The sequence below is a fragment of the Triticum urartu genome, chromosome 5 (assembly GCF_003073215.2).
Source record: "Triticum urartu cultivar G1812 chromosome 5, Tu2.1, whole genome shotgun sequence".
In the NCBI taxonomy this organism is placed as follows: domain Eukaryota; kingdom Viridiplantae; phylum Streptophyta; class Magnoliopsida; order Poales; family Poaceae; genus Triticum; species Triticum urartu.
Genome location: NC_053026.1, coordinates 566850824 through 566873943, shown reverse-complemented (window position 1 = coordinate 566873943; position 23120 = coordinate 566850824).

The window sequence follows — 23120 nt, the reverse complement described above, 5'->3', positions numbered from 1 at the left end:
TGTGTGAACTTTAAGGGCTTTTTTGCAAAAGTATTAATGACGAACAACCAAAAGCAATAGCTGCTTTATTAGCAGGTAAAGAGGGCTATATATAGAAAGTCTATTAAGAACGCTGGGTGAAGAATTACCAATTCTTCACCCCGGTCGGACGACCCAGCCACACTCGCACGCAACCTGCCTCCAGCCGAGGTAATTTTATTTGCTCAAAAGAAAAGCCGAGGTAATTTTTTCTTTACCTAGCAACTGCTTAGCTAGCCCACTCCCTGCAGTTTCTGGAATATTGGGAGAGGAAGCGGCGAGCGGCGGGTGGTTTCGGCGGCGAGCGGCGAGTGGCGGGTGGTTTCGGCGGCGAGCCACCGCAGGTGGAGTCGGATGCGTGCGACGCCGGGGGTGGCCCCGTTTGCCGGCGGCAGCGTCGAGTCGGGCAGTATTTCGCAGCGTTTGGTAACCTCTTCGGCCGACGGCCGCGCCACGACCCACCTCCATCCCTCGTTCCCTTCGTCAGCCCCGGCGATGGCCCGACCTCCGTTCCCATTTCCCGACCCCAAACTCCTGCCCTGGCCTCTCGTCGCCGCGCCGTGCCGCGCCGAACTCCGCCCCTCCTTCCTTTTTGGGATGCACGGCAGCGGGATGGCTCCGATTGGAGTGAGGCTCGCGAGAAGCGACTCCCTTCCTACTACTGGTCCATAGCGCTGACGAGGTGGAGGTCGTCGTTGTCAATCCTGCAGCGAGCTCCGCGTAAGATGCCCAGGCTCCATGGCACCAAGCCATTCCCAGGTTTCCTCGCTTTCTCTCTTCCCCTTTCTCCCTCTGTAGGTGTTTTCATGCGTTCGTGTGTATTCTTACTGTCATTTTGCTACTGATGCTTAGATTAATTAGCATATTATGCAGCACAAGTATTGTGCAGACCTCCATTAGTAAAGTGATAAAGACAGGAGTCAATTTACATCTTATCTGACCATCTTAGATCTTTCCTTACTAGTTAGATTTATGCCTTGGATTTGCTCTGTGTATAAGTTTATTCTCACTCACGAATCAGCTACTGTACCGCAATACATTTCTGTCATTCTAATTCCCGAAAGTATTTTAGAAATCCCATATTATTAATTGCTGATTTGATGGTTGCAAACCTAGATTTTTCCATTTTTTCAAATCCCATGTATTGTTTCTTATAGGGTTTATAGACATATCTTGCTCTAAATCTGCATTATATTTGTGAATTTGGTTTCTTCATTTCTGTTAGCTTGATGATGCATTTCTATCAAAGCATAGGTATACTATTGTTAGGTGAATTTAATCGTCAATTGATCTGCTTTCCATGTCATACAAAACTAATTCATTCTCTTCTTTATTGTTTGATTTTAAAAATTGTTATAGCGTTGGTTTGAGGAATCCGTGGAATTCTTCATGATGGACGACGGGATGTTTATTTTTGCTTGCTTGCGATCATGCCATGATTCTTGGCCTTGATATTTTCAACTCAAATCATGATCCGGGGCATCAATTAGGGGTGCATGTACTTCATCTTTTTGTGATTGTGCAGATGATGGTCATTTGGCCATATATATAGTAACTCTAACGCACCCTGGTCGATCAACCGTGTCAGATTTCTCTTGGATCTAATCCAATCAATGTGTTGTGCCTCTCCACGCGTGAGGTAAAATCTTGTAGTGCCGACGTAAGTTTACGTTTTGCAAAAAAGAAAACTTTCTGTTCGTGGTAGCTATATCCCCCTTTCTCCGGCTCGTCATTTCCTATTCTAATCGTGGTGGCCGATTCCCTAAAAAAATCATGGCGGCATGCGGTTTTCGACGGCGACTAGCTTGGGGGTGGTGGCCGACATCTAAGTGACCAGCGGGTGGGTGCAATGTCATGGTCGTTGGAAGAAAGGCTGGGCGGATTGGGGAGCGGCGGCTGACCACGGTGGGGTTGTGACGACATGGTGCTCGACAGCAATGTCGGCAAGGTGTGCAGGGTGTGGCCTCAATTTTGGGAAAAGCGACTTGTGGTAGTCTGCTGGCCGCAGGAACGGTGTCGGGTCGTCACTGTGCTGCTTCAACGGCGAGCGATTCATGCTGCTTGCTTCACTATGCGCTACTGAGTTTAATCCAAATCTCTTCAACGACTCATGAAGAAGTTGTTGAACATGCTAATTGAATACAAGCCAACCCGTGAAGAAGCAGATTGCTATTAGCATAACTAGCCTACTTTGTTGAATAATTTTAGAGGGCGAATCATAGTGGCGCCGAGCAGATGTCGAATTTTATTTTTCTGTCTTTGAAAAGACGTCCAATTTGACTTGTTTTCAGTGCACATACATTGTTTCATCAATTAGTAATGCAAATTAGCTGCCACTTCATTTTTCTTCTCTGTATTTTCTTTGCAATCAGTAAGGAACTCAAAGACAGATGTGCATTTGCTCACTGCATTCTTCTCCGTATTATTTCTGTACATCTTAGGATAGATTATGCTGGCCGTAGCAACAATGGCTTAATCTTTCGTATATAGTTGAAATCCTGCATATATCTCTCTTGATTTATTTATCTTGTCTGCTATCCTGCACCAATACTTGATGAAAGAAAATATCACAGTAAAATTTGACAGCGCCAACTTTCCAGAAACCTATAGTTTCTGTATACCAAGATTTTCTTCCAGTAATTCAATCCTTGTTCAAGTGCTGACAAACATAAACTTAAACGTGCAAAAATGTGTACAAATGTTTATCTCTGTAAGTATAACAAGCTTTTACAGTCAGGGGTAAATTTAAAAATGCTGGTCTGAATTCCGGATATTCTAATACCATCTTGGCTTCTTCCACACATAAAAATATGGTGTACGGCAACACCGTATAAATAGGTTTCTCTAGTTTCTTCAGGTTGTTTCCACTATCATAGAAAGGTTTGCTTATATTGTAGCTTCCTATTTTCCAATTTCTACTTTATATTGTAGCTTCCAGATTTAATATTTACTTTTTTTGCAACAAATAAAATTTCTCTTGGGCTTTGCTTCAGATTCTTATATACTATTAAGTGTTGGTTTTGCTCAGTTGGTTTTGCTCATCTTTGACCATTCTTTAGCTTTCGAGCTATGTTTTCGATATGATACATTTATCTTCCTTGGGGCTCTTTTAGCACTGCCATGGACAAGTCTCTAGTTCTTGTCATTTTTATGTAGTTCCTTAATATGTGGCTTGCTGGATTATGGAGAGTACCTTGAAACTAATTGTTCATCTTTTCAGCTTACAGTTTTCTTTGGTACATTTTGCATCTAGCGAGGAGCTGCAATGATATTGCTACATGTACAATTTTCCAGCACTAGAAACTTTTTCAGTAATCGTTACAGAAACATTAGGGTCATTCAGATGAGGATGGCGCAAAGGCTAAGGTACAGCTTTGTAAGAAATTGTAGGTTCATCTAGATGGGGATTTGTAACCTCTAGTATTGAAATGCAATGTTGAGTTTGGCCAAATTTTTCTAGTATTCTTTTTGATTTTTTCCGTGAGCGCGGGTGCAGCTGAGCCCGGGTGCAGATTCGCCGCACTCGTTGGTTTTGCTCATCTTTGACCCATTCTTTTAGCTTTCGGAGCTATGTTTTCGAATATGATAAATTTATTCTTCCTTGGGGCTCTTTTAGCACTGCCATGGACAAGTCTCTTTTAGTTCCTTGTCATTTTTATGTAGTTCCTTCTAATATGTGGCTGCTGGATTATGGAGAGTACCTTTGAAACTAATGTTCATCTTTTCAGCTTACAGTTTTCTTTGGTTACATTTTGCATCTAGCGAGGAGCTGCAATGATATTGCTACATGTAACAATTTTCCAAGCACTAGAACTTTTTCAGTAATCGTTACAGAAACATTAGGGTCATTCAGATGAGGATGGCGCAAAGGCTAAGTACAGCTTTGTAGAAATTGTAGGTTCATCTAGATGGGGAATTTGTAACCTCTTAGTATTTGAAATGCAAATGTTTGAGTTTGGCCAAAAGAAGACCAGTGCCCATCTCAAGATTGACAGGAGATTGTTCTACTACAGAAAGATAGTTTTCTCTACAGATATTGATTTTTTTTAAATGCTACTTTGTCAAGCAGCATACTGATTTTTTTATTTATGTGTGATGAAATCACATCGCCTTTGTTCATTGTAAAAAGACCTAGTTAATTTTGTCAGGAAATCCAAGTGCTTTGTGAGTAGTTCTGCCGTGGTGTTTTTTTTCGAAAAGGGGGTTTACCTCAGCCTCTGCATCAGAAAGATGCATACGGCTCATATTATTAAAAATAAATCCAGTAACAAAGTCATCAAGTAACGTGGTGCGAAGAAAAAGACAAAAGGCTCGAAAGAGCTCAAACCCAAAGCCACAACCGGCTGGCAAACACAATAGGAGCACTACATGTCTATCCTATTACATGACCGCCATCCAAACCGGTTGAAAATATCCCGCGCTACCATCTCCCATCGGGTAGACGCAGTAACCAAACGCTCCCTGGCGTCCGTCAGAGTGAGTAGCGACCACATACGGATGAAAGCCGTGGCCTTGAAGATAACCTGCAAAAAGTGAATGTTTGTTGATCTGTTAAAAACCAAGTCATTTCTGCAGTTCCATACTGACCAAAGTAAAGCACAAACGCCAAGCACAAACGCCAACACGAATGTGTCTTGCAGTATCGGAATCAACCCCATCAAGCCATGTTCCAAATAACATATTGATAGAGGTGGGCGGATTGATATTAAACGCAATATTAATTGACCACCACAGAATCTTAGCCAACGGACAATCGAGAAAGAGGTGTTTGATGTTTTCATTATGATCGCAAAAGCTACACCTAGATGAGCCCATCCAGTTGCGTTTTGCCAGGTTATCCTTAGTCAAAATGACTTGTTTATGCACAAACCACATAAACACTTTGATACGTAAGGGAACCTTAACTCTCCAAACGTGAATCGAGGAAGGGATAACGCTAGAGTTAATGACATCCAGATACATAGACTTAACTGAGAACACGCCGTTCCTAGTAAGTTTCCAAGACAGCTGATCTGGTTGCTGGGTCAGCTGCACCTGCATTAAACGTCTAACAAGGTGGAGCCAGGCCTCCCAACGATGTCCAACTAGCGTTCTTCAAAAACTAATATTGAGAGGAGTGGATTGTAAAACAGTTGCAACGTAGGCTTCTCTACGTCGCACAATGTTGTACAAAGTAGGATATTGAAGTGCAAGGGGAGTCTCCCCAAGCCATGTATCCTCCCAAAACCTCGTAGTGGCACCATTCCCGACAATAAATTTTGACTTGTTGAAAAAAATTTGTTTAACTCTCATCAAACCCTTCCAAAAAGGTGAGTCGGAGGGCCTCACATTTACCTGAGCCAAGGTTTTAGCATAAAGATACTTATTACGCAAAATCTGTGCCCAAGTAGCTTCCGTCTCATATGACAGTTTAAATAGCCACTTGCTAAGGAGACATATGTTTTTGACTTCCAAATTTTCAATACCTAGACCCCCTTGGTCCTTCGGCCTACAGATTATATCCCACTTAGCAAGCCTATATTTTCGTTTGAGCTCGTCATTCTGCCAAAAGAATCGAGATCGGTAGAAATCTAACCTTTTCCTGACTCCCACCGGAACCTGGAAAAAGGATAATAGAAACATAGGCATACTAGTAAGGACTGAATTGATCAGAATCAATCGTCCTCCGTATGACATGAGCTTCCCTTTCCAACAGCTCAGTTTCTTTTCAAAGCGATCCTCGATGCATTTCCACTCCAAGTTAGTCAGCTTACGATGATGAATGGGTATACCTAAGTACGTAAATGGTAAGGAGCCCAATTCACATCCGAACAATTGTTTATACGTGTCCTGGTCATCCTTTGCTCGTCCAAAGCAAAACAATTCGCTCTTGTGGAAGTTAATTTTGAGGCCAGACAATTGTTCAAATAAGCATAACAGCAGCTTCATGTTTCTTGCTTTCGCCAGGTCGTGCTCCATAAAGATGATAGTATCATCAGCATACTGAAGAATGGAAATCCCTCCGTCAACTAGATGTGGGACCAGGCCACTTACCTGCCCTGCATCCTTTGCCCTGCCTATTAAGATAGTGAGCATATCAGCCACTATGTTAAACAAGATCGATGACATCGGATCTCCTTGCCTTAGCCCCTTGTGTGTTTCGAAATAGTGACTTATGTCATCATTCACTTTAATCCCTACACTCCCTTTTTGCGTAAAGGAATCAATCTGGTTTCTCCATGCCGGATCAAAACCTTTCATACGCAACGCTTGTTGAAGGAAAGGCCACTTAACTTTATCATATGCTTTTTCAAAATCCACTTTAAAAACTACGCCATCAAGTTTTTTTGAGTGAATTTCATGGAGCGTTTCATGCAAGACAACAACCCCTTTAAGGATGTTTCTATCAGGCATGAAAGCAGTCTGGGACGGATGAACCACAGAGTGCGCAATCTGCGTTAGTCTATTCATCCCGACCTTGGTGAAAATTTTGAAACTCACATTAAGCAGACATATCGGTTTGAACTGCTCAATACGAACCGCGTCTGTCTTCTTAGGAAGAAGGGTTATCGTTCCAAAATTCAGCTTAAACAACTGAAGCTGGCCCTCAAAGAACTCCTGGAACATGGGCATCAAATCCCCCTTAATAAAATGCCAGCACTTTTTGTAGAACTCCGCCGGAAACCCATCCGGTCCTGGAGCCTTATTATTCTCCATTTGTGCAATGGCTTCAAACACCTCTTTCTCAGAGAAAGGAGCAGTCAGGAGCTCATTCTCGGCAGTCTCAAGTTGAGGAACATCCTCAACCCTCGACTCATCTAAGGACACAAAATTCTCTTCCGGGGGACCAAACAACTGCTTATAATAGTTGGTAATGTAGACTTTCAGATTGTCTTGACCAACTATCGTCCCTTCGTCTTGCTCTAGCTGGAAAATTCTTTTTTTACGATGCTTCCCATTAGCAATCATATGAAAGAATTGAGTATTGTCCTCGCCTTCTACTATCTTGCGAACCTTAGCTCGCAACGCCCACTTCAATTCCTCCTCGCGAAGAAGCTCTTTAAGTCGCATCTCCGCCTCCATCTTCGTTCCCAACTCACTGGAATCCAAGATAGAAGTTTCAGCTTTAACTTCAAGGTTTTGAATAAGAAGAAGAAGTCTCTCCTTCTCCGCCTTATAAATACCATGCATGTGTTTAGACCATCCTCGAAGGAACCTTCGGAGATGACGAATCTTGCATTGCCATCGCTCGATAGGTGTCCTTCCTCCTGAGTCTTTAGCCCACTCCTAAGCTAACAGCTCAAGGAAACCTTCTCTTTCAAACCAGGCAAGTTCAAATGAGAAAATGTTCTTGTTGCCCACAAAAGTTTGAACTCCCGAATCAACAAGTAACGGTGTATGATCAGAGACACCTCTTGTCAAAGCTGTAGGGGAACGCAGTAATTTCAAAAAAATTCCTACGCACACGCAAGATCATGGTGATGCATAGCAACAAGAGGGGAGAGTGTTGTCTACGTACCCTCGTAGACCGCAATGGAAGCATTGACGCAACGTAGAGGAAATAGTCGTACGTCTTCCCGATCCGACCGATCCAAGCACCGTTACTCCGGCACCTCCGAGTTCTTAGCACACGTACAGCTCGATGACGCTCCCCGGGCTCCGATCCAGCAAAGCTTCGGGGATGACTTCCGTCAGCACAATGGCGTGGTGACGATGATGATGTTCTACCGACGCAGGGCTTCGCCTAAGCACTACAACGATATGATCGAGGTGGAATATGGTGGCAGGGGGCACCGCACATGGCTAAGGAACGATCACGTGGATCAACTTGTGTGTCTTGGGGTGCCCCCTGCCCCCGTATATAAAGGAGCAAGGGGAGGAGGCCGGCTGGCCAGGTGTGGCGCGCCAAGGAGGAGTCCTCCTCCTAGTAGGAGTAGGACTCCTACGAGGAGGGGGAAAGAGGTGGAGAGGGAGAAGGAAAGGGGGGGCGCCGCCCCCCTCCCCTAGTCCAATTCGGACCAGGGAGGAGGTGGCGCGCGGCCCACCTCTGGCAGCCCCTCTCTCTCCACTAAGGCCCATATGGCCCATTACTTCTCCCGGTAGGGTTCCGGTAACCCTCCGGCTCTCCGGTTTTCTCCGAAATCACCCGAAACACTTCCGGTGTCCGAATATAGCCGTCCAATATATCAATCTTTATGTCTCGACCATTTTGAGACTCCTCGTCATGTCCGTGATCACATCCGGGACTCCGAACTAACTTCGGTACATCAAAATGCATAAACTCATAATAACTGTCATCGTAACGTTAAGCGTGCGGACCCTACGGTTCGTGAACAATGCAGACATGACTGAGACACATCTCCGGTCAATAACCAATAGTGGGACCTGGATGCCCATATTGGCTCCTACATATTCTACGAAGATCTTTATCGGTCAGACCGCATAACAACATACGTTGTTCCCTTTGTCATCGGCATGTTACTTGCCCGAGATTCGATCGTCGGTATCCAATACCTAGTTCAATCTCGTTACCGGCAAGTCTCTTTACTCGTTTCGTAATACATCATCTCGCAACTAACTCATTAGTTGTAATGCTTGCAAGGCTTATGTGATGTGCATTACCGAGAGGGCCCAGAGATACCTCTCCGACAATCGGAGTGACAAATCCTATTCTCGAAATACGCCAACCGAACATCTACCTTTGGAGACACCTGTAGAGCTCCTTTATAATCACCCAGTTACGTTGTGACGTTTGGTAGCACACAAAGTGTTCCTCCGGCAAACGGGAGTTGCATAATCTCATAGTCATAGGAACATGTATAAGTCATGAAGAAAGCAATAGCAACATACTAAACGATCGGGTGCTAAGCTAATGGAATGGGTCATGTCAATCAGATCATTCAACTAATGATGTGATCCCGTTAATCAAATAACAACACTTTGTTCATGGTTGGGAAACATAACCATCTTTGATTAACGAGCTAGTCAAGTAGAGGCATACTAGTGACACTAAGTTTGTCTATGCATTCACACATGTATTATGTTTCCGGTTAATACAATTCTAGCATGGATAATAAACATTTATCATGATATAAGGAAATAAATAATAACTTTATTATTGCCTCTAGGGCATATTTCCTTCAAAAGCCTGCACGGTTACCAGAGGAAACTTCTGTTCCCATTCGACACTTGCTAGGACACGGTCAAGTTTCTCAAACGTTGGGACCGGTAATGAATTAGCCCAAGTGAATTTCCTACCCGAAAGCTCTATCTCTCTGAGATCCAAACTTTCGATAATAGTGTTGAACATGAACGACCATCGGCCGTCAAAATTGTCATTATTCTTCTCCTCCTTCCTTCGGATAATGTTAAAATCCCCCCCCCCACTAAAAGGGGGAGCTGCTCATTACCACAAATAGGAACCATATCCGCCAAGAAGTCTGGCTTGAGCTCTGGTTGCGCAGCTCCATACACCGCCACCAAAGCCCAATCAAACCCATCCGCCTTAGTTCGAACTCAAAACTTGACGGCAAAATCCCCCAAAACTACACTCCGAACTTCCAATGTGTCGCACTTAACCCCAAGTAAAACCCCACCAGATCTTCCTCGAGGGGGGAGGCAATGCCAATCAAAATCTACCCCCCGGACAAAGTGGAAAGAAATTGTGAAGTGAAGTTGCTTCTTCCAGTCTCAGACAATGCAATAAAATCTAACTGATGTTCAATAGACGCCTCCGCTAGAAACCTTCTTTTAGCCAAGTCTCTAAGACCTCTGCTATTCCAGAAAATGCCTCTCATAGTTCATCATGAAATTTTTTTGCAGTGCGGATCCTAGCACTCCTACGTGCTGCCGAGACGGGGTAGACCTTCCGTTTCCACGTCCGCTTTGGCTTAAGGAGACCATCAGCCAGATTAGCACAGTCATTCTCAGCTTCTATCGGCTCGGGCTCATCTACATGAAGAGACACCTCAGGAATGGTGTCCTCCTCCGTCTCGGGTAGCGCAGGGTCCAGATCAGCACACATGCCATCAAGGACCCTAACCCCAAGCGCATCTATCTCCGAATCGTTCATAGGTTTAACCGCAGCAATGTGACGGATCATCTCTACCGCACGATCTACTTCTAGATCAAGAATGTCGTTAACCGACCTAGAAACCTCCAAATCATTTTTACCAAGTGATACACCTATTTGATTTGCGTTATGAATGATTTCAACACCAGTAAAATGCAAAATGGAATTCGACTTATTAACCGACATACCAGTGGAGGTCTCGACGTCGCGCAGCTTGGCAGCTCTCAAAGCACACCTTAGCTGCATGTCATCAACATCCGGCTGCTCCTGCAGCCTCCCGCTGACCCGCCTCCCCTGGGAGACAGGGTCCGGGATACCACCAAAGGCGATGACCTCCTCGCCTGAGGCTCTGCTAGGGGAAAGGTCTCCTGCCCCTCCCCCAATAGCGGCGCCCCAGGCCGTAGCCACCGGGGCAGGAGAGAAGCGTGGCGACGACTCCCGCGGCATACTCACGGGCGACCCGCCGGCAGTGGGGTCCGGGGAGACGCGCGCACGGTGCTCCGGAGAGGCAACCGGTGAGACGGGCGCGTCCCCTGACCCACCCACCGAAACGGGGCAAGGAGAAACGGCGGCCTCCTGCACGGCCACCCCTCCTCCCTCACATGGCGACGAGGAAAAGGGCGCCAAGTCCTCCATGGGCGCCATCGGCGTCGGCCTCACAGGGGATCGGGCCTCCTGCCCATCACCTGTAGCCATAGCCGCAGTCACGGCACCATCCAGTGCAGTCAACGGCGAGGTAGGAGTCGTGGGACGGGCCACCTGCCTGTCAGAATCTCCCAAGTCAGGAACTGTGGACATACAAAGGGGAGCCACGGGATCCACCGGACCCGGAGAAACACCCAGCAGCCGAGGTGGTGCAGAGAACGATCCCAAGGACCCAAGCTGCAAAGTGGATGTCGGAGCAACCCCGGAAGACGTAGCAGGAGCCATATCAGAAGATGCAGACGGACCAACCGGACCCTTGGCCCCGTCTTCATCACCCCTAGCCGAATCCTCCTGGTTCCCCGGGGCACCTCCTCCCTCAGTCGTATCCATAGGGTTTGTTAGGGAACGCAGCAATTTCAAAAAATTTCCTACGCACAGGCAAGATCATGGTGATGCATAGCAACGAGAGGGGAGAGTGTTGTCTACGTACCCTCGTAGACCGCAACGGAAGCGTTGACGCAACGTAGAGGAATTAGTCGTACGTCTTCCCGATCCGACCGATCCAAGCACTGTTACTCCGACACCTCCGAGTTCTTAGCACACGTACAGCTCGATGACGCTCCCCGGGCTCCGATCCAGCAAAGCTTCGGGGATGAGTTCCGTCAGCACAATGGCGTGGTGACGATGATGATGTTCTACCGACGCAGGGCTTCGCCTAAGCACTACAACGATATGATCGAGGTGGAATATGGTGGCAGGGGGCACCGCACATGGCTAAGGGATGATCACGTGGATCAACTTGTGTGTCTAGAGGTGCCCCCCTGCCCCCGTATATAAAGGAGCAAGGGGGAGGCCGGCCGGCCCTTGTTTGGCGTGCCAGGAGGAGTCCTCCTCCTAGTAGGAGTAGGACTCCTACTAGGAGGGGGAAAGAGGTGGAGAGGGATAAGGATAGGGGGGCGCCGCCCCCCTCCCCTAGTCCAATTCGAACCAGGGAGGAGGTGGCGCGTGGCCCACCTCTAGCAGCCCCTCTCTCTCTCCACTAAGGCCCATATGGCCCATTACTTCTCCCGGTAGGGTTCCGGTAACCCTCCGGCTCTCCGGTTTTCTCCGAAATCACCCAGAACACTTCCGGTGTCCGAATATAGCCGTCCAATATATCAATCTTTATGTCTCGACCATTTCGAGACTCCTCGTCAGGTCCGTGATCACATCCGGGACTCCGAACTAACTTCAGTACATCAAAATGCATAAACTCATAATAACTGTCATCGTAACGTTAAGCATGCGGACCCTACGGTTCGAGAACAATGTAGACATGACTGAGACACATCTCAGGTCAATAACCAATAGCGGGACCTGGATGCCCATATTGGCTCCTACATATTCTACGAAGATCTTTATCGGTCAGACCGCATAACAACATACGTTATTCCCTTTGTCATCGGTATGTTACTTGCCCGAGATTCGATCGTCGGTATCCAATACCTAGTTCAATCTCGTTACCGGCAAGTCTCTTTACTCGTTCCGTAATACATCATCTCGCAACTAACTCATTAGTTGCAACGCTTGCAAGGCTTATGTGATGTGCATTACCGAGAGGGCCCAGAGATACCTCTCCGACAATCGGAGTGAAAAATCCTATTCTCGAAATACGCCAACCCAACATCTACCATTGGAGACACCTGTAGAGCTCCTTTATAATCACCCAGTTACGTTGTGACGTTTGGTAGCACACAAAGTGTTCCTCCGGCAAATGGGAGTTGCATAATCTCATAGTCATAGGAACATGTATAAGTCATGAAGAAAGCAATAGCAACATACTAAACGATCGGGTGCTAAGCTAATGGAATGGGTCATGTCAATCAGATCATTCAACTAATGATGTGACCTCGTTAATCAAATAACAACACTTTGTTCATGGTTAGGAAACATAACCATCTTTGATTAACGAGCTAGTCAAGTAGAGGCATACTAGTGACACTAAGTTTGTCTATGTATTCACACATGTATTATGTTTCCTGTTAACACAATTCTAGCATGAATAATAAACATTTATCATGATATAAGGAAATAAATAATAACTTTATTATTGCCTCTAGGGCATATTTCCTTCAGTCTCCCACTTGCACTAGAGTCAATAATCTAGATTACACAGTAATGATTCTAACACCCATGGAGCCTTCGTGCTGATCATGTTTTGCTCGTGGAATAGGCTTAGTCAACGGGTCTGCAACATTCAGATCCGTATGTATCTTGCAAATCTCTATGTCTCTCACCTGGACTAGATCCCGGATGGAATTGAAGCGTCTCTTGATGTGCTTGGTTCTCTTGTGAAATCTGGATTCCTTTGCCAAGGCAATTGCACCAGTATTGTCACAAAAGATTTTCATTGGACCCGATGCACTAGGTATAACACCTAGATCGGATATGAACTCCTTCATCCAGACTCCTTCATTCGCTGCTTCCGAACCAGCTATGTACTCCGCTTCACATGTAGATCCCGCTACGACGCTTTGTTTAGAACTGCACCAACTGACAGCTCCACCGTTTAATGTAAACACGTATCCGGTTTGCGATTTAGAATCGTCCGGATCAGTGTCAAAGCTTGCATCAATGTAACCTTTTACGGTGAGCTCTTTGTCACCTCCATATACGAGAAACATATTCGTAGTCCTTTTCAGGTATTTCAGTATGTTCTTGACCGCTATCCAGTGATCCACTCCTGGATTACTTTGGTACCTCCCTGCTAAGCTTATAGCAAGGCACACATCAGGTCTGGTACACAGCATTGAATACATGATAGAGCCTATGGCTGAAGCATAGGGAACTGAAGGAAATATGCCCTAGAGGCAATAATAAAGTTATTATTTATTTCCTTATATCATGATAAATGTTTATTATTCATGCTAGAATTGTATTAACCGGAAACATAATACATGTGTGAATACATAGACAAACAGAGTGTCACTAGTATGCCTCTACTTGACTAGCTCGTTAATCAAAGATGGTTATGTTTCCTAACCATGGACAAAGAGTTGTTATTTGATTAACGGGATCACATCATTAGTTGAATGATCTGATTGACATGACCCATTCCATTAGCTTAGCACCCGATCGTTTAGTATGTTGCTATTGCTTTCTTCATGACTTATACATGTTCCTATGACTATGAGATTATGCAACTCCCGTTTACCGGAGGAACACTTTGTGTGCTACCAAACATCACAACGTAACTGGGTGATTATAAAGGAGCTCTACAGGTGTCTCCAAAGGTAGATGTTGGGTTGGCATATTTCGAGATTAGGATTTGTCACTCCGATTGTCGGAGAGGTATCTCTGGGCCCTCTCGGTAATGCACATCACATAAGCCTTGCAAGCATTGCAGCCAATGAGTTAGTTGCGAGCTGATGTATTACGGAACGTATTACGGAACGAGTAAAGAGACTTGCCGGTAACGAGATTGAACTAGGTATTGGATACCGACGATCGAATCTCGGGCAAGTAACATACCGATGACAAAGGGAACAACGTATGTTGTTATGCGGTCTGACCGATAAAGATCTTCGTAGAATATGTAGGAGCCAATATGGGCATCCAGGTCCCGCTATTGGTTATTGACCGGAGATTTGTCTCAGTCATGTCTACATTGTTCTCGAACCGTAGGGTCCGCACGCTTAACGTTACGATGACAGTTATTATGAGTTTATGCATTTTGATGTACCGAAGTTAGTTCAGAGTCCCGGATGTGATCACGGACATGACGAGGAGTCTCGAAAGGTCGAGACATAAAGATTGATATATTGGAAGCCTATATTTGGATATCGGAAGTGTTCCGGGTGAAATCGGGATTTTACCGGAGTACCGGGAGGTTACCGGAACCCCCCGGGAGTCATATGGGCCTTATGGGCTTTAGTGGAAAGGAGAAAGGGGCTGCAGAGGGGCGCGCCTCCCCCCTCCCCTAGTCCTATTAGGACTAGGAGAGGTGGCCGGCCACCCCTCTCCCTCTTTCCCCCTTGGGAGTCCTATTTGGAATAGGATTGGGGGGGGAGTCCTACTCCCGGTAGGAGTAGGACTCCTCCTGGCGCGCCCTATGGCTGGCCGCACCCCTCCCCCTTGGCTCCTTTATATATGGAGGCAGGGGGCACCTCTAGACACACAATTGATCATTGAGATCGTTCCTTAGCCGTGTGCGGTGCCCCCTGCCACCATATTCCACCTCGATCATATCGTTGTAGTGCTTAGGCGAAGCCCTGCGTCGGTAGAACATCAAGATCGTCACCACGCCGTCGTGCTGACGGAACTCCTCCCCGAAGCTTTGCTGGATCGGAGCCCGGGGATCGTCATCGAGCTGTACGTGTGCTAAGAACTCGGAGGTGCCGGAGTAACGGTGCTTGGATCGGTCGGATCGGGAAGAAGACGTACGACTACTTCCTCTACGTTGTGTCAACGCTTCCGTTGCGATCTACAAGGGTACGTAGATCATACTCTCCCCTTCATTGCTATGCATCATCATGATCTTGCGTGTGCGTAGGAAATTTTTTGAAATTACTGCGTTCCCCAACAGTGGCATCCGAGCCTAGGTTTTATGGTTTGATGTTATATGCACGAGTAGAACACAAGTGAGTTGTGGGCGATATAAGTCATACTGCCTACCAGCATGTCATACTTTGGTTCGGCGGTATTGTTGGACGAGACGGCCCGGACCAACATTACGCGTACGCTTACGCGAGATCGGTTCCCCCGACGTGCTTTGCACACAGGTGGCTTGCGGGCGACTGTCTCTCCAACTTTAGTTGAACCGAGTGTGGCTACGCCCGGTACTTGCGAAGGTTAAAACGGAGTCTATTTGACAAACTATCATTGTGGTTTTGATGCGTAGGTGAGATTGGTTCTTGCTTAAGCCCGTAGCAGCCACGTAAAACTTGCAACAACAAAGTAGAGGACGTCTAACTTGTTTTTGCAGGGCATGTTGTGATGTGATATGGTCAAGACATGATGCTAAATTTTATTGTATGAGATGATCATGTTTTGTAACCGAGTTATCGGCAACAGGCAGGAGCCATATGGTTGTCGCTTTATTGTATGCAATGCAATCGCGATGTAATGCTTTACTTTATCACTAAGCGGTAGCGATAGTCGTGGAAGCATAAGATTGGCGAGACGACAACAATGCTACGATGGAGATCAAGGTGTCGCGCCGATGACGATTGGTGGATCATAAGGTGTCTTCGAGATGGAGATCACAGGCACAAGATGATGATGGCCAATATCATATCACTTATATGATTGCATGTGATGTTATCTTTATTGCCATCTTATCTTGCTTTGATTTACGGTAGCATTAGTAAGAATGATCCTCACTAAATTATCAGAAGTGTCCTGAGTATCCCTGAGTATGCACCGTTGCGAAAGTTCTTCGTGCTGAGACACCACGTGATGATCGGGTGTGATAGGCTCTACGTTCAAATACAACGGGTGCAAAACAGTTGCACACGCGGAATACTCAGGTTATACTTGACGAGCCAAGCATATACAGATATGGCCTCGGAACACGGAGACCGAAAGGTCGAGCGTGAATCATATAGTAGATATGATCAACATAATGATGTTCACCGATGAAACTACTCCATCTCACGTGATGATCGGACATGGTTTAGTTGATTTGGATCACGTAATCACTTAGAGGATTAGAGGGATGTCTATCTAAGTGGGAGTTCTTAAGTAATATGATTAATTGAACTTAAATTTATCACGAACTTAGTACCTGATAGTATCTTGCTTGTTTATGTTGATTGTAGATAGATGGCTCGTGCTGTTGTTCTGTTGAATTTTAATGCGTTCCTTGAGAAAGCAAAGTTCAAAGATGATGGTAGCAATTACACGGACTGGGTCCGTAACTTGAGGATTATCCTCATTGCTGCACAGAAGAATTACGTCCTGGAAGCACCGCTGGGTGCCAGGCCTGCTGCTGGAGCAACACCAAATGTTATGAACGTCTGGCAGAGCAAAGCTGATGACTACTCGATAGTTCAGCGTGCCATGCTTTACGGCTTAGAATCGGGACTTCAACGACGTTTTGAACGTCATGGAGCATATGAGATGTTCCAGGAGTTGAAGTTGATATTTCAAGCAAATGCCCGGATTGAGAGATATGAAGTCTCCAATAAGTTCTATAGCTGCAAGATGGAAGAGAACAGTTCTGTCAGTGAGCATATACTCAAAATGTCTAGGTATAATAATCACTTGATTCAATTGGGAGTTAATCTTCCAGATGATTGCGTCATTGACAGAATTCTCCAATCACTACCACCAAGCTACAAGAGCTTCGTGATGAACTATAATATGCAAGGGATGAACAAGACAATTCCCGAGCTCTTCGCAATGCTGAAAGCTGCGGAGGTAGAAATCAAGAAGGAGCATCAAGTGTTGATGGTCAACAAGACCACTAGTTTCAAGAAAAAGGGCAAAGGGAAGAAGAAGGGGAACTTCAAGAAGAACAACAAGCAAGTTGCTGATCAAGAGAAGAAACCCAAGTCTGGACCTAAGCCTGAAACTGAGTGCTTCTACTGCAAGCAGACTGGTCACTGGAAGCGGAACTGCCCCAAGTATTTGAAAGATAAGAAGGATGGCAAGGTGAACAAAGGTATATGTGATATACATGTTATTGATGTGTATCTTACTAATGCTCGCAGTAGCACCTGGGTATTTGATACTGGTTCTGTTGTTAATATTTGCAACTCGAAACAGGGACTACGGATTAAGCGAAGATTGGCTAAGGACGAGGTGATGATGCGCGTGGGAAACGGTTCCAAAGTCGATGTGATCGCGGTCGGCACGCTACCTCTACATCTACCTTCGGGATTAGTATTAGACCTAAATAATTGTTATTTGGTGCCAGCGTTGAGCATGAACATTATATCTGGATCTTATTTAATGCGAGATGGTTATTCATTTAAATCAGAGAATAATGGTTGTTCTATTTATATGAGTAATATCTTTTATGGTCACACACCCTTGAAGAATGGTCTATTCTTATTAAATCTCGGGAGTAGTGATACACATATTCATAATGTTGAAGCCAAAAGATGCAGAGTTGATAATGATGGTGCAACTTATTTGTGGCACTGCTGTTTAGGTCATATCGGTATAAAGCGCATGAAGAAACTCCATACTGATGGGCTTTTGGAACCACTTGATTATGAATCGCTTGGTACTTGCGAACCGTGCCTCATGGGCAAGATGACTAAAACACCGTTCTCCGGTACTATGGAGAGAGCAACAGATTTGTTGGAAATCATACATACAGATGTATGCGGTCCGATGAATATTGAGGCTCGTGGCGGATATCGTTATTTTCTCACCTTCACAGATGATTTAAGCAGATATGGGTATATCTACTTAATGAAACATAAGTCTTAAACATTTGAAAAGTTCAAAGAATTTCAGAGTGAAGTGGAAAATCATCGTAACAAGAAAATAAAGTTTCTATGATCTGACCGTGGAGGAGAATATTTGAGTTACGAGTTTGGTGTACATTTGAAAAATTGTGGAATAGTTTCGCAACTCACTCCACCCGGAACACCACAGCGTAATGGTGTGTCTGAACATCGTAATCGTACTTTACTAGATATGGTGCGATCTATGATGTCTCTTACTGATTTACCGCTATCGTTTTGGGGATACGCTCTAGAGACGGCTGCATTCAAGTTAAATAGGGCACCATCAAAATCCGTTGAGACGACACCTTATGAACTGTGGTTTGGCAAGAAACCGAAGTTGTCGTTTCTAAAAGTTTGGGGCTGCGATGCTTATGTGAAAAAGCTTCAACCTGATAAGCTCGAACCCAAATCGGAGAAATGTGTCTTCATAGGATATCCAAAGGAAACTATTGGATACACCTTCTATCACAGATCCGAAGGCAAGACTTTTGTTGCTAAATTCGGAAACTTTCTGGAGAAGGAGTTTCTCTCGAAAGAAGTGAGTGGGAGGAAAGTAGAACTTGACGAGGTAATTGTACCTACTCCCTTATTGGAAAGTAGTACATGACAGAAAACTGTTTCTGCGACACCTACACCAATAAGTGAGGAAGCTAATGATGATGATCATGAAACTTTAGATCAAGATACTACTGAACCTCGTAGATCAACCAGAGTAAGATCCGCACCAGAGTGGTACGGTAATCCTGTTCTGGAAGTCATGCTACTAGATCATGATGAACCTACGAACTATGAAGAAGCGATGGTGAGCCCAGATTCCGCAAAATGGCTTGAAGCCATGAAATCTGAGATGGGATCCATGTATGAGAACAAAGTATGGACTTTGGTTGACTTGCCCAATGATCGGCAAGCAATTGAGAATAAATGGATCTTCAAGAAGAAGACTGACGCTGATGGTAATGTTACTGTCTACAAAGCTCGACTTGTCGCGAAAGGTCTTTGACAAGTTCAAGGGGTTGACTACGTTGAGACCTTCTCACCCGTAGCGATGCTTAAGTCTGTCCGAATCATGTTAGCAATTGCCGCATTTTATGATTATGAAATTTGGCAGATGGATGTCAAAACTGCATTCCTGAATGGATTTCTGGAAGAAGAGTTGTATATGATGCAACCATAAGGTTTTGTCGATCCAAAGGGAGCTAACAAAGTGTGCAAGCTCCAGCGATCCATTTATGGACTGGTGCAAGCCTCTCGGAGTTGGAATAAATGCTTTGATAGTGTAATCAAAGCATTTGGTTTTATACAGACTTTTGGAGAAGCCTGTATTTACAAGAAAGTGAGTGGGAGCTCTGTAGCATTTCTGATATTATATGTGGCTGACATATTACTGATTGGAAATAATATAGAATTTCTAGATAGCATAAAGGGATACTTGAATAAGAGTTTTTCAATGAAAGACCTCGGTGAAGCTGCTTACATATTGGGCATTAAGATCTATAGAGATAGACCGAGACGCTTAATTGGACTTTCACAAAGCACATACCTTGACAAAGTTTTGAAAAAGTTCAAAATGGATCAAGCAAAGAAAGGGTTCTTGCCTGTGTTACAAGGTGTGAGATTGAGTAAGACTCAAAGCCCGACCACTGCAGAAGATAGAGAGAAAATGAAAGATGTTCCCTATGCTTCAGCCATAGGCTCTATCATGTATGCAATGCTGTGTACCAGACCTGATGTGTGCCTTGCTATAAGTTTAGCAGGGAGGTACCAAAGTAATCCAGGAGTGGATCACTGGACAGCGGTCAAGAACATCCTGAAATACCTGAAAAGGACTAAGGATATGTTTCTCGTATATGGAGGTGACAAAGAGCTCACCGTAAAAGGTTACGTTGATGCAAGCTTTGACACTGATCTGGACGATTCTAAATCGCAAACCGGATACGTGTTTACATTAAACGGTGGAGCTGTCAGTTGGTGCAGTTCTAAACAAAGCATCGTAGCGGGAACTACATGTGAAGCGGAGTACATAGCTGCTTCGGAAGCAGCGAACGAAGGAGTCTGGATGAAGGAGTTCATATCCGATCTAGGTGTCATACCTAGTGCATCGGGTCCAATGAAAATCTTTTGTGACAATACTGGTGCAATTGCCTTGGCAAAGGAATCCAGATTTCACAAGAGAACCAAGCACATCAAGAGACGCTTCAATTCCATCCGGGATCTAGTCCAGGTGGGAGACATAGAGATTTGCAAGATACATACGGATCTGAATGTTGCAGACCCGTTGACTAAGTCTCTTCCACGAGAAAAACATGATCAGCACCAAGACTCCATGGGTGTAAGAATCATTACTGTGTAATCTAGATTATTGACTCTAGTGCAAGTGGGAGACTGAAGGAAATATGCCCTAGAGGCAATAATAAAGTTATTATTTATTTCCTTATATCATGATAAATTTTTATTATTCATGCTAGAATTGTATTAACCGGAAACATAATACATGTGTGAATACATAGACAAACAGAGTGTCACTAGTATGCCTCTACTTGACTAGCTCGTTAATCAAAGATGGTTATGTTTCCTAACCATGAACAAAGAGTTGTTATTTGATTAACGGGATCACATGATTAGTTGAATGATCTGATTGACATGACCCATTCCATTAGCTTAGCACCCGATCGTTTAGTATGTTGCTATTGCTTTCTTCATGACTTATACATGTTCCTATGACTATGAGATTATGCAACTCCCATTTGGCGGAGGAACACTTTGGGTGCTACCAAACATCACAACGTAACTGGGTGATTATAAAGGAGTACTACAGGTGTCTCCAAAGGTAGATGTTGGGTTGGCGTATTTCGAGATTAGGATTTGTCACTCCGATTGTCGGAGAGGTATCTCTGGGCCCTCTCGGTAATGCACATCACATAAGCCTTGCAAGCACTGCAACTAATATGTTAGTTGTGAGATGATGTATTACGGAACGAGTAAAGAGACTTGCCCATAACGAGATTGAACTAGGTATTGGATACCGATGATCGAATCTCGGGCAAGTAACATACCGATGACAAAGGGAACAACGTATGTTGTTATGCGGTCTAACCGATAAAAGATCTTCGTAGAATATGTAGGAGCCAATATGGGCATCCAGGTCCCGCTATTGGTTATTGACCGGAGATGTGTCTCAGTCATGTCTACATTGTTCTCGAACCGTAGGGTCCGCACGCTTAACGTTACGATGACAGTTATTATGAGTTTATGCATTTTGATGTACCGAAGTTAGTTCGGAGTCCCGGATGTGATCACGGACATGACGAGGAGTCTCGAAATGGTCGAGACATAAAGATTGATATATTGGAAGCCTATATTTGGATATCGGAAGTGTTCCGGGTGAAATCGGGATTTTACCGGAGTACCGGGAGGTTACCGGAACCCCCCGGGAGTCATATGGGCCTTTATGGGCTTTAGTGGAAAGGAGAAAGGGGCAGCCCAAGGTGGCCGCGTGCCTCCCCCTCCCCTAGTCCTATTAGGACTAGGAGAGGTGGCCGGCCCCCCTCTCTCTCTTTCCCCCTTGGGGAATCCTAGTCCAACTAGGATTGGGGGGGGGAGTCCTACTCCCGGTAGGAGTAGGACTCCTCCTGCGCCCTCCTCCTGGCCGGCGGCCCCCTCCCCCTTGGCTCCTTTATATACGGAGGCAGGGGCACCTCTAGACACACAAGTTGATCATTGAGATCGTTCCTTAGCCGTGTGCGGTGCCCCCTGCCACCATATTCCAGCTCGATCATATCGTTGTAGTGCTTAGGCGAAGCCCTGCGTCGGTAGAACATCAAGATCGTCACCACGCCGTCGTGCTGACGGAACTCCTCCCCGAAGCTTTGCTGGATCGGAGCCCGGGGATCGTCATCGAGCTGTACGTGTGCTAAGAACTCGGAGGTGTCGGAGTAACGGTGCTTGGATCGGTCGGATCAGGAAGAAGACGTACGACTACTTCCTCTACGTTGTGTCAATGCTTCCGTTGCGATCTACAAGGGTACGTAGATCATACTCTCCCCTTCGTTGCTATGCATCACCATGATCTTGCGTGTGCGTAGGAAATTTTTTGAAATTACTACGTTCCCCAACAGGAACATCTTTCATTTTCTCTCTATCTTCTGCAGTGGTCGGGCATTGAGTCTGACTCAACTTCACACCTTGTAACACAGGCAAGAACCCTTTCTTTGCTTGATCCATTTTGAACTTTTTCAAAATTTTTTCAAGGTATGTGCTTTGTGAAAGTCCAATTAAGCGTCTTGATCTATCTCTATAGATCTTTATGCCTAATATGTAAGCAGCTTCACCGAGGTCTTTCATTGAAAAACTCTTATTCAAGTATCCCTTTATGCTATCCAGAAATTCTATATCATTTCCGATCAGTAATATGTCATCCACATATAATATCAGAAATGCTACAGAGCTCCCACTCACTTTCTTGTAAATACAGACTTCTCCGAAAGTTTGTATAAAACCAAATGCTTTGATCACACTATCAAAGCGTTTATTCCAACTCCGAGAGGCTTGCACCAGTCCATAAATGGATCGTTGGAGCTTGCACACTTTGTTAGCTCCCTTTGGATCGACAAAACCTTCCGGTTGCATCATATACAACTCTTCTTCCAGAAATCCATTCAGGAATGCAGTTTTGACATCCATCTGCCAAATTTCATAATCATAAAATGCGGCAATTGCTAACATGATTCGGACAGACTTAAGCATCGCTACAGGTGAGAAGGTCTCATCGTAGTCAACCCCTTGAACTTGTCGAAAACCTTTTGCGACAAGTCGAGCCTTGTAGACAGTAACATTACCGTCAGCGTCAGTCTTCTTCTTGAAGATCCATTTATTCTCAATTGCTTGCCGATCATTGGGCAAGTCAACCAAAGTCCATACTTTGTTCTCATACATGGATCCCATCTCAGATTTCATGGCTTCAAGCCACT